The following is a 15,750-nucleotide window of genomic DNA, read 5'->3' as shown; positions in this document are numbered from 1 at the left end:
GGCGCCGCTCACCACCCACACAGCGTCTTGAGCGGCGCAGAGATTTCCAACGCTCGCGCTCTGTTTGTTTCTTACAGAATATGTTACTATACAGGCATTGACCCTACGCCCTGCCCGTTGAAGCGCAGAGTACTCTTATTCGAGTAAGCCCAGTCCCATGTCATTTTGAGCTCAAGTGTGTCCCTCAGTGTTACATGTGTGTTCGTTATGTATGTTAATTTAATGTTATTCACTTACACGTTTGAGTCGGATGCTGACAAATGTATATAGCACTACCGAGTTACAACTATGCCTTAAATCACCCCACCGTACATTCACCTACAATGGTAGAGGTACCGCCCTGTCATTTAATACCTTGCGAGTAGCCTAGGCACCACGTGACAGACCTGTTCCGTGTAGCACAAGTATCTTACACTCAATACTCAATCCCCCTTGGGTCGTGCTAGCACCGCATGCAACTCGCGTGCACCTATCCTTTGGCATAGATGTTGACTAGTATCTCACTCCTTCACCACGGTATTATGTATATCTGGAGACCCACTCCCCTTTCTTTTGGCACTATATTTCCATTTCACTGAGAGACTGCACGACGTTACAATAGAGTAAGTCTATCACTCAATACCTGATTGTTCTTTATCCACCCTTCTCTCCTCACAGGTCTCTTTTTTATTCGCCAGCTCACTTATTTTATTGAGCAGCACCCACCACTGGCTATTTTTGCCAGTAGGCACACAGGGGATCAAGGACGGGTGTGCTTTTTAGGGAGCACGCACCCCCTGTCCACCTGTTTTTTCTGGTCCTGACGAATACCGGGCAATAGCCCTTATGGTAGAAACATGTTGACCACTCAACACATATAGAGATCCCTTGGTCGTAACCCTCCCTACCAGGATCTCGCCTGTATATATTTTTAAAACATTGTTCAGTTGCTCTATAATTAAAACTACTTTTTCTGAGTACAACCAGGACAATTTTTAACATTTTTTTGCACCTACAGCCACAACCCGCTCCACTGTAGTCCAGGTGTCGCAGCACACCTTGGTGTCGCTAGGACGCCAAGGTGGACCCCGATGATGAAGCATGTCACCACTAGGTGGTGAGTGAGGGGTTTCTATCAAAAGGATGAATTTCCTCCTTTTTGCCAAGAACCGGTCCTCCAGATACGTCTGTTCTTCAGATTCATAGTGGATACTCCTCTTTTTGTTTTTGATATATTTCCTCCCAGGGGAATAGGAGAAGTCTCTAGTTCACTTTTGGGTGAACGAACTCCCTTACTCTCTTCTTTGTTTGGAACACTCTGCACTCACTGTCACTCTGCTGTCACTCTGCACTCACTGTCACTCTGCTGTCACTCTGCACTCACTGTCACTCTGCTGTCACTCTGCACTCACTGTCACTCACTGTCACTCTGCACTCACTGTCACTCTGCACTCACTGTCACTCTGCTGTCACTCTGCACTCACTGTCACTCTGCTGTCACTCTGCACTCACTGTCACTCTGCTGTCACTCTGCACTCACTGTCACTCGGCTGTCACTCTGCACTCACTGTCACTCTGCTGTCACTCTGCACTCACTGTCACTCTGCTGTCACTCTGCACTCTGCTGTCACTCTGCACTCACTGTCACTCTGCACTCACTGTCACTCTGCACTCACTGTCACTCTGCACTCACTTGCACTCTACTGTCACTCTGCACTCACTGTCACTCTGCACTCTACAGTCACTCTGCACTCTACAGTCACTCTGCACTCTACAGTCACTCTGCACTCACTGTCACTCTGCACTCTACAGTCACTCTGCACTCACTGTCACTCTGCACTCACTGTCACTCTACTGTCACTCTGCACTCACTGTCACTCTGCACTCTACATTCACTCTGCACTCTACAGTCACTCTGCACTCACTGTCACTCTGCACTCTACAGTCACTCTGCACTCACTGTCACTCTGCACTCACTGTCACTCTGCACTCACTGTCACTCTGCACTCACTCTGCACTCACTCTACAGTCACTCTGCACTCACTGTCACTCTGCACTCACTGTCAGTCTGCACTCACTGTCACTCTGCACTCACTGTCACTCTGCACTCACTGTCACTCTGCACTCACTGTCACTCTGCACTCACTGCCACTCTGCACTCACTGCCACTCTGCACTCACCGCCACCTGCACCGCCACTCTGCACTCTGCACCGCCACTCTGCACCGCCACTCTGCACTCTGCACCGCCACTCTGCACTCTGCACCGCCACTCTGCACCGCCACTCTGCACCGCCACTCTGCACTGCCACTCTGCACCGCCACTCTGCACCGCCACTCTGCACCGCCACTCTGCACCGCCACTCTGCACTCTGCACCGCCATTCTGCACCGCCACTCTGCACCGCCGCACCGCCACTCTGCACCGCCACTCTGCGCCGCCACTCTGCGCCGCCACTCTGCGCCGCCACTCTGCACCGCCATTCTGCACCGCCGCACCGCCACTCTGCACCGCCACTCTGCACCGCCACTCTGCACCGCCACTCTGCACCGCCACTCTGCACCGCTGCACCGCCACTCTGCACCGCCACTTTGCACCGCCACTCTGCACCGCCACTCTGCACCGCCACTCTGCACCGCCACTCTGCACCGCCACTCTGCACTCTGCACCGCCATTCTGCACCGCCACTCTGCACCGCCACTCTGCGCCGCCACTCTGCGCCGCCACTCTGCGCCGCCACTCTGCGCCGCCACTCTGCACCGCCACTCTGCACCGCCACTCTGCACCGCCACTCTGCACCGCCACTCTGCACCGCCACTCTGCACTCTGCACCGCCACTCTGCACCGCCACTCTGCACTCTGCACCGCCACTCTGCACCGCCACTCTGCACTCTGCACCGCCACTCTGCACCGCCACTCTGCACTCTGCACCGCCGCACCGCCACTCTGCACCGCCACTCTGCACCGCCACTCTGCACCGCCACTCTGCACCGCCACTCTGCACTCTGCACCGCCACTCTGCACCCCCACTCTGCACCCCCACTCTGCACTCTGCACCGCCACTCTGCACCGCCACTCTGCACTCTGCACCGCCACTCTGCACTCTGCACCGCCACTCTGCACCGCCACTCTGCACCGCCACTCTGCACCGCCACTCTGCACCGCCACTCTGCACTCTGCACCGCCACTCTGCACCCCCACTCTGCACTCTGCACCGCCACTCTGCACCGCCACTCTGCACTCTGCACCGCCACTCTGCACCGCCACTCTGCACCGCCACTCTGCACCGCCACTCTGCACCGCCACTCTGCACCGCCGCACCACCACTCTGCACCGCCACTCTGCACCACCACTCTGCACCGCCACTCTGCACCGCCACTCTGCACTCTGCACCACCACTCTGCACCGCCACTCTGCACTCTGCACCGCCACTCTGCACCGCCACTTTGCACCGCCACTCTGCACCGCCACTCTGCACTCTGCACCGCCACTCTGCACCGCCACTCTGCACTCTGCACCGCCACTCTGCACCGCCACTCTGCACTCTGCACCGCCACTCTGCACCGCCACTCTGCACCACCACTCTGCACCCCCACTCTGCACCGCCACTCTGCACCGCCACTCTGCACCGCCACTCTGCACTCTGCACCCCCACTCTGCACCCCCACTCTGCACCCCCACTCTGCACTCTGCACCGCCACTCTGCACCGCCACTCTGCACTGCCACTCTGCACCGCCACTCTGCACCGCCACTCTGCACCGCCGCACCGCCACTCTGCACCGCCACTCTGCACCGCCACTCTGCACCGCCGCTCTGCACTCTGCACCGCCACTCTGCACCGCCACTCTGCACTCTGCACTCTGCACCGCCACTCTGCACCGCCACTCTGCACCGCCACTCTGCACTCTGCACCGCCACTCTGCACCGCCACTTTGCACCGCCACTCTGCACCGCCACTCTGCACTCTGCACCGCCACTCTGCACCGCCACTCTGCACTCTGCACCGCCACTCTGCACCGCCACTCTGCACTCTGCACCGCCACTCTGCACCGCCACTCTGCACCGCCACTCTGCACGCCACTCTGCACCGCCACTCTGCACCGCCACTCTGCACCGCCACTCTGCACCGCCACTCTGCACCGCCGCACCGCCACTCTGCGCCGCCACTCTGCGCTGCCACTCTGCGCCGCCACTCTGCGCCGCCACTCTGCGCCGCCACTCTGCACCGCCACTCTGCACCGCCACTCTGCACCGCCACTCTGCACTCTGCACCGCCACTCTGCACCGCCACTCTGCACCGCCACTCTGCACCGCCACTCTCCACTCTGCACCGCCACTCTGCACCGCCACTCTGCACTCTGCACCGCCACTCTGCACCGCCACTCTGCACCGCCACTCTGCACCGCCACTCTGCACTCTGCACCGCCACTCTGCACCGCCATTCTGCACTCTGCACCGCCGCACCGCCACTCTGCACTGCCACTCTGCACCGCCACTCTGCACCGCCACTCTGCACCGCCACTCTGCACCACCACTCTGCACCGCCACTCTGCACCGCCACTCTGCACTCTGCACCGCCACTCTGCACCGCCACTCTGCACTGCCACTCTGCACCGCCACTCTGCACTCTGCACCGCCACTCTGCACCGCCACTCTGCACTCTGCACCGCCACTCTGCACCGCCACTCTGCACCGCCACTCTGCACTCTGCACCGCCACTCTGCACCGCCACTTTGCACCGCCACTCTGCACCGCCACTCTGCACTCTGCACCGCCACTCTGCACCGCCACTCTGCACCGCCACTCTGCACCGCCACTCTGCACTCTGCACCGCCACTCTGCACCGCCACTCTGCACCGCCACTCTGCACCGCCACTCTGCACTGCCACTCTGCACCGCCACTCTGCACCGCTGCACCGCCACTCTGCACCGCCACTCTGCACCGCCACTCTGCACCGCCACTCTGCACCGCCACTCTGCACCGCCACTCTGCACCGCCACTCTGCACTCTGCACCGCCATTCTGCACCGCCACTCTGCACCGCCGCACCGCCACTCTGCACCGCCACTCTGCGCCGCCACTCTGCGCGGCCACTCTGCGCCGCCACTCTGCACCGCCACTCTGCACCGCCACTCTGCACTCTGCACCGCCACTCTGCACCGCCACTCTGCACTCTGCACCGCCACTCTGCACCGCCACTCTGCACTCTGCACCGCCACTCTGCACCGCCACTCTGCACTCTGCACCGCCACTCTGCACCGCCACTCTGCAATCTGCACCGCCACTCTGCACCGCCACTCTGCACCGCCACTCTGCACTCTGCACCGCCATTCTGCACCGCCACTCTGCACCGCCGCACCGCCACTCTGCACCGCCACTCTGCACCGCCACTCTGCACCGCCACTCTGCACCGCCACTCTGCACCGCCACTCTGCACCGCCACTCTGCACTCTGAACCGCCACTCTGCACCCCCACTCTGCATCGGGTATTACTAGTAGCGGAGAGGAGAGAGTGCAACCAGCGATGGCAAGAAAATAGGAGGGGCGGGGGGAGAGTAGAAAAGAAGGGAGGAGGTGAGACGAACTAAGAAAGGAATGAATTGCACACTTAGGATGGCGAGTCTCTTTATACAAGCTGCAGCCAAAGTGCAAAAAAAGGTATGTCAAGGATTTACAACGAAGTGCAACATTAAAACACACACAATGTGTTCACAGCCTGTGTTTTTTGCAAAGTTCGGTCTTGGCCTCAATTACGAAACCAAAAAAAACAAATATAGCTTGGAGTTGCAGTTCGGTTTACCTTACCTGAACTTTGAAATAAGAGTTGCGTGTGGAAGCCCAGTCTGAACTGGAACAGTTTAGATCAGCAAGGGGTGTGTTCCATCATGGTGAGGATCCGAGTTTGTGATCCGGATGAGTGAGGCTGATGAAGCCCTTTCCCGGCCTGGCATGCAGCAGCTGCGCGCTGAGCGCTGCTGAATGGTGAACGCGCCCGGCCATCTGGATTCACTTACGGAGGCACCCTGACAGCTCCTAATTATAATTATTGTACTTCTTTGCGCGAGCACGAACGAAAAATGCCCAAGATGGCGGAACAAAACTACATTTACCCTATCACTTCAAGCCTATTAAAACGACAACACAACGAAGACGAATCACTGGCCAGATGACAGAACACGCTAAGGAATGTGTGGAATTTGTCTCGCCAAAGCCCTAGGAGATACTTTTTTTTCTCTTCTTTAACATTAGGATCTCGAAACTCCTCCCACTTTCAGTGGGGAGGAGTCCGAGCCCTAAAAACAATTAAAAAACCACCAACAGTGGTAATACAGTGAGTATAGGTACAGTCAAAGTAAAAACAGTCGACGCGGCGTTTCGGTGCTATTCAATCTTGACACCTTCATCAGGACACTAAAAACATTTGACTCCGTATCTGTATTTTGAGCGGGAGAGCGTTTCAATTGCTTTCCAAATTGCTGTAAACTTCTCTGATAATTACAGTCTTTTGAGCTTATAGATCAAATATAAGATCTTCTAAATGCACGGAGGGGCCACCGTTGATAAAGGGAGTAGCTTCTTTAAGTATTTTGACCCAATTATTTATCAGGTGGGTATCTAGGTATGATACATTGATGATAGTTGATCATCCGATTCTTTTCATGATTGGAAAAGTTGGATATCTTTTGGTGAGTATTCGTCCTCCCTGCTCCTCCGTGCTGTCGGCTTGGTAATATTTTGAAATATTACCAAGCCGACAGCACGGAGGAGCAGGGAGGCCGAATAATCACTAAAAGATATCCAACTTTTCCAATCATGAAAAGAATTGGATGATCAACTATCATCAACGTATCATACCTAGATACCCACCTGATAAATAATTGGGTCAAAATACTTAAAGAAGCTACTCCCTTTATCAACGGTGGCCCCTCCGTGCATTTAGAAGATCTTATATTTGATCTATAAGCTCAAAAGACTGTAATTATCAGAGAAGTTTACAGCAATTTGGAAAGCAATTGAAACGCTCTCCCGCTCAAAATAAAGATATGGAGTCAAATGTTTTTAGTGTCCTGATGAAGGTGTCAAGATTGAATAGCACCGAAACGCCGCGTCGACTGTTTTTACTTTGACTGTACCTATACTCACTGTATTACCACTGTTGGTGGTTTTTTAATTGTTTTTTACTATGTTTTAGATTGTAACCCAACCGGGAGGAAGATAATAAATTTCACTATTCAAACTTTTCCTTGATGTATCTACTAGTTGTTTTACTTTAGTTGCCTGCTCTTTTTTGTTATTAAATTGACTAAGGATATGTGGAATAATTCCACCATCCTACAAAGACCCCCCAGTAAGTTTTATTTCAGCGATCCTAGCCTGCTACGTTTACGACAGGGACTTAAAATCTTTCTCTGATGCAAGATCCCCTTCCCTGCTATACACAACAGGGGAACCTCCTGTACCTTTAAGGCTTAACTGTTTACAGTGCTACAGGCCTTCAGAATTCGGTATTTTACCATACAATCCTATTGTGTGGTAAAATACCGAATTCAGGTGTGCATGCACATCTGTGCATGCACACCCATGCCATGTGACAGACAGACATGCCCTTAGGGCATGTCTGTGTGCCACATGGCGCACATGCCTGTATTTGGGGTGCTAGAGGGTGTCATAGTGACACCCCCTGCACCCTTGCTGGAATCGGTATTTACCGAATCGGTAAATACCGATTCGGTATTGCCCATTGATTCCTATGGGCTTCAATGCCCATAGGAATCAATGGGCATTACCGAATCGGTATTTACAGAATCGGTAAATACCGAATCTTAACGATTCGCTATTTACCGATTCAGAAATACCTACATCCCCCCTCTATTTTACCACTTCTTAAATACCGAATCGGTAACATTCGGTATTTAATAAGTGGTAAAATAGAATTACCTACATCTAGCCCTAGGTTAGACATTTTTTATATATTTTTTGTATACAACCCCAACTTAAACTACACAATCATTACAAATTCTGAAGTTATAGTTATCTCTTACATATACACTTATGCACCACCTTCAAATTAATATAACTGTAGCACCTCTGTAAACAGTCATGTCATCTCACACGCCACACTAGAGTAACGATAACTTGCCCCTTCTTCATGCACTAGCTATACCCTTGCACATCAAATAAGTTATATAAATCACTGTCAGGAGCAGCTTCTTGACCTCCCCGTCAGCGTTACTGCTCCTCCACTGCTGCTGATTGCTCCTTGTGTAACTTTAACTGCAATAGTCCACATTTGCCTGTATATATCTTTTCTGCTTTTGTAATTGTATCTCATTGTTATTGTGCTGTTCTGTTTCTTTGCCGTGCCCGTTTGATTTTACCTACTCTGTGCCCTCCCCCCTCCTGCTAGCCTCCAGTCTCCCAGGACTACTTATGGAGGCTTCGACATGGACGTGCACAAAGGCATGCCAAATGCAAGCATGCATGCACCCATCTGTGCCTGGACATTTTCCAGTGCCAAGAACCCTGGATCTTCTACCCCACACAACTAAACCACTGCATACCTCCGAGCCCTTGATCCCAGGTGCATCAACAACAACTCCTACTGCATGTCTCCACGCATCACCAGAGGACCGCTCTCCTGCCAGCACTGCCCTTTCACCGGCAACACTGAAGCAACAAACAACACCAGAGACACCACAAACACAACTGTGCCCACAATCCTGACCATAACTGCCACGGCACAATTCAGTGCATTCTACTCAATGCACGATCACTCAGCTAAAAAACCACAGAGATCTGGGACACGATCTCATCCCTCACCCTGAACGTCATATTCCTCACGGCGACCTGGCTGAACCCTGCCTCTGTGCTGGACATCGCCATCACCAACCCTGCAGGAGACAAGATAACATACCGGGACCGAACGAATAAGCATGGAAGTGGAATTGCTGTCATCTACGCCATCTGCTGCACCACCCCCTCAGATGGCTTGACCCTGATAATGGATCACATCAACTTGCAAAGGTGCACGGATAGAAAAAGCACTGTCAGAGGCTCCTTCATCTACAGACTGCCAGGACCATGCCCCAGCTTCGGCAAGTTAAACTTAAGACCAAACCTTAAGTTTAACTGAGACAAAATCCTAACTTTACTACTCCTAAATGCCCTTTGTGAATACTGAAAATTGTAAAGTTTGGGTTTTGTCTCAGATTACTTTTGTAAATCGAGCCCTTTGTTGCATTCCAAAAAAAGCATTACAGTTGTAAACCAAACCACACCAGCATCTGATAAAGACACAGATGGCTCTTGACCACGGGGAGAGCTAGTTGCATTGATGGGCATTGTGCAGATACAAGCAGTGGCATACATTCACATTGCATTTACTGATATTGCCATTGTTGAGTCTACACATATCATGAAATTCATTGACATTGTTTCACCCATCCCAACATTTCCCCCTCTAGTTGAGTCATCAACTACTCTATCCTCCTCATGTCATGACTGTTATGTTATTTGAAAGTGTGTGTGCATGTGTGTAGTGTTGTTTGCTTTTTCCCTAGCTAAGTGCAAAGTACCTAACTTGTGCACTATGTTTTTACATCAAGAAACCCCTACTTGTAGGAAACCACATAACAGAAGTGCAGCAATGAGAATTGATACGAACTACATAAACAATATGGACGTCTACGAGGGTATCCGTGAAAAAACTACTATGTAACCAGCCCTGTTCCAGGGCACCTCTCTCCTTCTTCATGTCAATTAGTAGATGATGAAGTTCTTGGATAGCATGGGCTAATGACCCATTGTCCAGGTAAATTCCTGGGGATAAAATTAGAACAGGAATCACCAATCTTGGCACACACCCCATCCATCCAGAACGGTCCTCATGTCCAACATATATCAATGTTACATCACTATAAGGCTGATGGCTCTCAGTTCCTCTTTCATAGTGTTAAGGCTGAGCTCAGTACTGTAACTTCTTCATCTTAACTGCTTCATCATCTCCCACTTAGCTATTTGTAACCAGCGGGTATTGGCTTTTGTGTGCATGGTGAAAAATAATATTGCTCCCTTAGTGTTTATTTGAGAAACAGTCGAAATTCTTCAGGAATGTTCTTGTATTGCGCACAGCTAAAATACTTGGCAGTTCTTCTCCTTTGAACCTGGTACAACAGAGTTGTTTTCTTCTGTAATGGATGTTGAGACAACTGAGACAGATCATCTCTCAAGATAACTATGGTTGGGTTGTGTTTGGTACTGGGGTGCAGGGGCCCCACCATCCAGGGATGAGCTGGGTGAAGGAAAGGCCCCCATATTGGCAGTACAGATCCCGCAACGTAGAGGTGCCCTACTGCGGGTGTGATATATGCACTATTGTGCCACAATATATATTGCTACACAATGCTATAGTTCCTTTGCCTCTGAAAGATAAAGAGTACAATGTAAGGTTCCACACAATTAGGGGTTGCCCTTCCCCTCTAACCATGTGTACCTATTGATCTTACTATCCCAGATTTTCTGGTACAGGTTGTCAATGCTGATATTTGATCCTCTACCATGGGTCTCATCCCCCCATTGTGCTTGAAATGAGCGTCCCTGCATAGGAATTACATGTCTGCGGTCTATTGGTCATTAACGAATTTGGCGCCAATGATGTTAAGGGCTGCCCTGGGACCACAGACAGAGGCGGGAGTGGATGTGTTTGTGCACTGGTGCAGTGGTCCAGCTAAATCAAGCAACCTCTTCTCTACAAAGTCCTGGGGCCAAACGTTGTCCTCCCTATGGTGCCATTCCTTCGCCTCCTGTCTACCTCAGATTGGATATCACTTGGCACGGTGAAAAGGTGTAGTGGGGTTGGTCTCATAACGGGGCATGTTTACTAAAGTCCTACTGGGTTCTGCTTGGTTGGGTTGGATTTTTGCCATGATCCTTGTAGGAACGTGCCTCTTTTTGCATGGTTAACCCCCACTTTATTGCTTGATGCCTGATGTGATTTCGAACTGTAAGTGCACTTGGTCTCTGCTATCCAGGTCCCCATTGCCAGATCTCTTTCCCAAAACATTGTACCGTGAGTAGCACAACTTCAGCTACCCCTGTAAGTCCCTAGTAAATGGTACCTAGAGCAAGAGTACTGTAGTGGGTCTTCTGGGGCTGCAGAGCTGGCTGTGACACCCCAGGGTCCCCTCACCAAGGCAAAACCCTCTGCTATTGCAACTGTGTGTCTTGGGGCAGGAGAACCAGATGACTCAACATGACACACAACCCGGTGTGCCACGCCACCCATGCACTGCATTATATATATGTAAGTCACCCCTACTGCAGGCCTTTAGCCCTAAGGCATGGTGCACCATAGTCTATGTGTGGGCATATCAGCATGAGCAGATATTCCCCTACGATGTCCAGTCCAGTCTGTGAAGTTGTAAGTGAAGATGTACCCCATAAAGCATACATGGGCTGGAAACTTGTCAGTACCATTTTCCTAGCTCCATGGTCACTTCATTGATTTCTAAGATGTTTGGTAAAAAATCTTGTCTTGCCTTGAGTTGATGTCAGTTTTGGATTTATTCATAAATTCACACAAGACCTTTTTACATGGTCCCATGAAACCTAACCAAATACTAGTGGGATCTCTGGTCAGGTATCACCAGCCTGCCACCACCAGACATGTTTCGGACCTCATGGGGTGAGAGCCAGCACTCTCAGAAGAGAGAAACAATAGCTGCTCTGACTGGGGGTTTCACATTTCCTCCAGGACTGGATGGCCTTCCCAGGTGGCAAGCTTAAAAGACAATGCCACCTTTGAAATTCAACTCAGGAACCCCCATATAGTGGGGGAAGCAAAGCCCTCTTTCTTGCTCCACTTTTGGTGGGAGGAAAGGCAGGAAAATGAGGAGTAAGGTACCCCTCAGCCTGCACCAACCCATGGCAGGGTACGCAAGGTGAACCCCTCGCCTGAAATTCCACCCTCTTGATGATGGTGAGAAATCCTCCAATCAGGGCTAGGGTAGTGCCTCTTCCCACAGGAAGTGGTCACTAGAAGGTGCAGACACCATAAAGTAGCCGATTGACTGCTACCTGCCTCCCCTTCTAATGTACCTAAAGTCAGTTTTTAGGTGGCTTTCTGAGACCTGAACCTCAGATTCATCAGACCAAAGAAGACCAGGACAAAAGAAGACCTGGTATGCAAGAACATAAGCCCTTCTGCAGAAAAAAACAGGCACCAAACCCTGCCAGCTGTAAGAAGTACTCAACAATCACTGCTCCTGTGTTATCCTGAAAACAGCAAGGACTCCAAGTACCCAGAGCACCTACAGCCTTTGAGAAATTAGTGAGAAACTCCCTTGGAGTGAAGGTATCACTCCCCTGTTTAATGCAGGCAGCAATCCAGTGAAGTCCTATTTGTTGACTTGCTGCTACTAATCTTGCATAGGTACAGATGGATAAGGCTTTTTCTTTACGGGGACTATCTCCTGTGTTAAGTAAAGTCTATCTGTGCCTACAGCATGAGTATCAGCGAGCAGACATAACATAGCATGATGGATTCATAGTTTGGGTATCTATACTGCTCATATGCTGATACGGGTTTTGTGTAGCAGTGCGCTGTGTAGTGCGTGACGTATACTAGAGTTTGGTTGGGCATCGGTGTAGGTGAGGTGAAGAGGTCTCTGTGCATGCATTGGAAGAATGTAGAAGTAGAACATACAAGTTCCTCTACATCTTTGGTTCTGGAGGGGCTCGGAAGCACCCCAGTAAGGAGAGTGTGTGCAAAAATATAAATGCACATAACTTAGAAAGCATTTGTAGAATGTAGATTTATCTTCTGGAGCAATGTTTGTCATCTGGGTTGGTCTTATGTTTGGTGGCTGTTGTCTGTGGTGTCTGATGTTTGTAGTCTAGGAACCCAGGGGTGTGGTCATCTTGGTGCAGTGCAGAAAGAAATGTTGCTTGAAAATGTAATCACAAAGGAAAATTGAATTCAGAAGTAATAGATCAACTAGTCTTTTGAAAGTCTTTGGAGAGTCTGATTCACAATAGGTGTGGGCATGGGCCTCAGGACCTGCCTGTCCATGTATCTCTGACTCAGGGTTGATGGAGAGGTCACCTTGGGTAAATCTGAAGGCAGTGATGTGAGTTCATTGCAACTCCTGAAAATAATACAGAAGCCACTTGTATCATTTATATCGACATCATCATCATCATGCATACAATTGTCATTTCGTACATTGATATAGTTTTTACTGCTATCAAAGTGATTATGCTTGCTCTGATCTAGATGTATGTTGACATTGTTCATTTTCGGAACAACATTATCCTATGAGCATGGATCAGGGAACACATTGGTGTCATTGCTGATGTCGGAGCTGCTGTGCAGGCACAGGTTATGGTATACATTGACATTGCATTGATGGGCATTGTGCAGATACAAGCAGTGGCATACATTCACATTGCATTTACTGATATTGCCATTGTTGAGTCTACACATATCATGAAATTCATTGACATTGTATTAACCCATCCCAACATTTCCCCCTCTAGTTGAGTCATCAACTACTCTATCCTCCTCATGTCATGACTGTTATGTTATTTGAAAGTGTGTGTGCATGTGTGTAGTGTTGTTTGCTTTTTCCCTAGCTAAGTGCAAACTACCTAACTTGTGCACTATATTTTTACATCAAGAAACCCCTACTTGTAGCAAACCACATAACAGAAGTCCAGCAATGAGAATCGGTACGAACTACATAAACAATATGGACGTCTACGAGGGTATCAATGAAAAAATACTATGTAACCAGCCCTGTTCCAGGGCACCTCTCTCCTTCTTCATGTCAATTAGTAGATTATGAAGTTCTTGGATAGCATGGGCTAATGACCCATTGTCCAGGTAAATTCCTGGGGATAAAATTGCAACAGGAATCACCAATCTTGGCACACACCCCATCCATCCAGAACGGTCCTCAAGTCCAACATATATCAATGTTACATCACTATAAGGCTGATGGCTCTCAGTTCGTCTTTCAAAGTGTTAAGCCTGAGCTCAGTACTGTTTATGAGCTTCATCATCTCCCACTTAGCTATTTGTAACCAGCGGGTATTGGCCTTTGTGTGCATGGTGAAAAATAATATTGCTCCCTTAGTGTTTATTTGAGAAACAGTCTAAATTCTTCTGGAATGTTCTTGTATTGAGCACAGCTAAAATACTTGGAAGTTCTTCTCCTTTGAACCTGGTACAACAGAGTTGTTTTCTTCTGCAACGGATGTTGAGACAACTGAGACAGATCATGTCCCAAGATAACTATGGTTGGGGTGTGTTTGGTACTGGGGTGCAGAGGCCCCGCCATCCAGGGACGAGCTGGGTGAAGGAAAGGCCCCCACATTGGCAGTAGAGAACCCGCAACGTAGAGGTGCCCCACTGCGGGTGTGATATATGCACTATTGTGCCACAATATATATTGCTACACAATGCTATAGTTCCTTTGCCTCTGAAAGATAAAGAGTACAATGTAAGGTTTCACACAATTAGGGGTTGCCCCTTCTCCTCAAACCACGTGTACCTATTGATCTCACTATCCCAGATTTTTTGGGACAGGGTGTCTATGCTGATATTTGATCCTCTCCCATGGGTATCATCCCCCCATTGTGCTTGAAATGAGCGTCCCTGCACAGGAATTACATGTCTGCTGTCTATTGGTCGTTAACAAATTTGGCCCCAATGATGTTAAGGGCTGCCCTGGGACCACAGACAGAGGTGGGAGTGGATGTGTTTGTGCACTGGTGCAGTGGTCCAGCTAAATCAAGCAACTTCTTCTCTACAATGTCCTGGGGCCAAACGTTGCCCTCCCTATGGTGCCATTCCTTCGCCTCCTGTCTACCTCAGATTGGATATCACTTGGCTCGGTGAAAAGGAGTAGTGGGGTTGGTCTCATAACGGGGCATGTTTACTAAAGTCCTACTGGGTTCTGCTTGGTTGGGTTGAATTTTTGCCATGATCCTTGTAGGAAAGTGCCTCTTTTTGCATGGTTAACCCCCACTTTATTGCTTGATGCCTGATGTGATTTCGAACTGTAAGTGCACTTGGTCTCTGCTATCTAGGTCCCCAGTGCCAGATCTCTTTCCCAAAACATTGTACCGTGAGTAGCACAACTTCAGCTACCCCTGTAAGTCTCTAGTAAATGGTACCTAGAGCAAGAGTACTGTAGTGGGTCTTCTGGGGCTGCAGAGCTGGCTTTGACACCTCAGGGTCCCCTCACCAAGGCAATACCCTCTGCTATTGAAACTGTGTGTCTTGGGGCAGGAGAACCAGAAGACTCAACATGGCACACAACCCGGTGTGCCAAGCCAACCATGCACTGCATTAGATATATGTAAGTCACCCCTACTGCAGGCCTTTAGCCCTAAGGCATGGTGCACCATAGTCTATGTGTGGGCATATCAGCATGAGCAGATATTCCCCTACGATGTCCAGTCCAGTCTGTGAAGTTGTAAGTGAAGATGTACCCCATAAAGCATACATGGGCTGGATACTTGTCAGTACCATTGTCCTAGCTCCATGGTCACTTCATTGATTTCTAAGATGTTTGGTAAAAAATCTTGTCTTGCCTTGAGTTGATGTCAGTTTTGGATTTATTCATAAATTCACACAAGACACTTTTAGATGGTCCCATGAAACCAAACCAAATACTAGTGGGCTCTCTGGTCAGGTATCACCAGCCTGCCACCACCAGACATGTTTCGGACCTCATGGGGTGAGAGCCAGCACTCTCAGAAGACAGAA

This window comes from Lissotriton helveticus, chromosome 8, assembly GCF_964261635.1.
Source record: "Lissotriton helveticus chromosome 8, aLisHel1.1, whole genome shotgun sequence".
NCBI lineage: Eukaryota > Metazoa > Chordata > Amphibia > Caudata > Salamandridae > Lissotriton > Lissotriton helveticus.
This window is presented reverse-complemented; position numbering follows the sequence as displayed.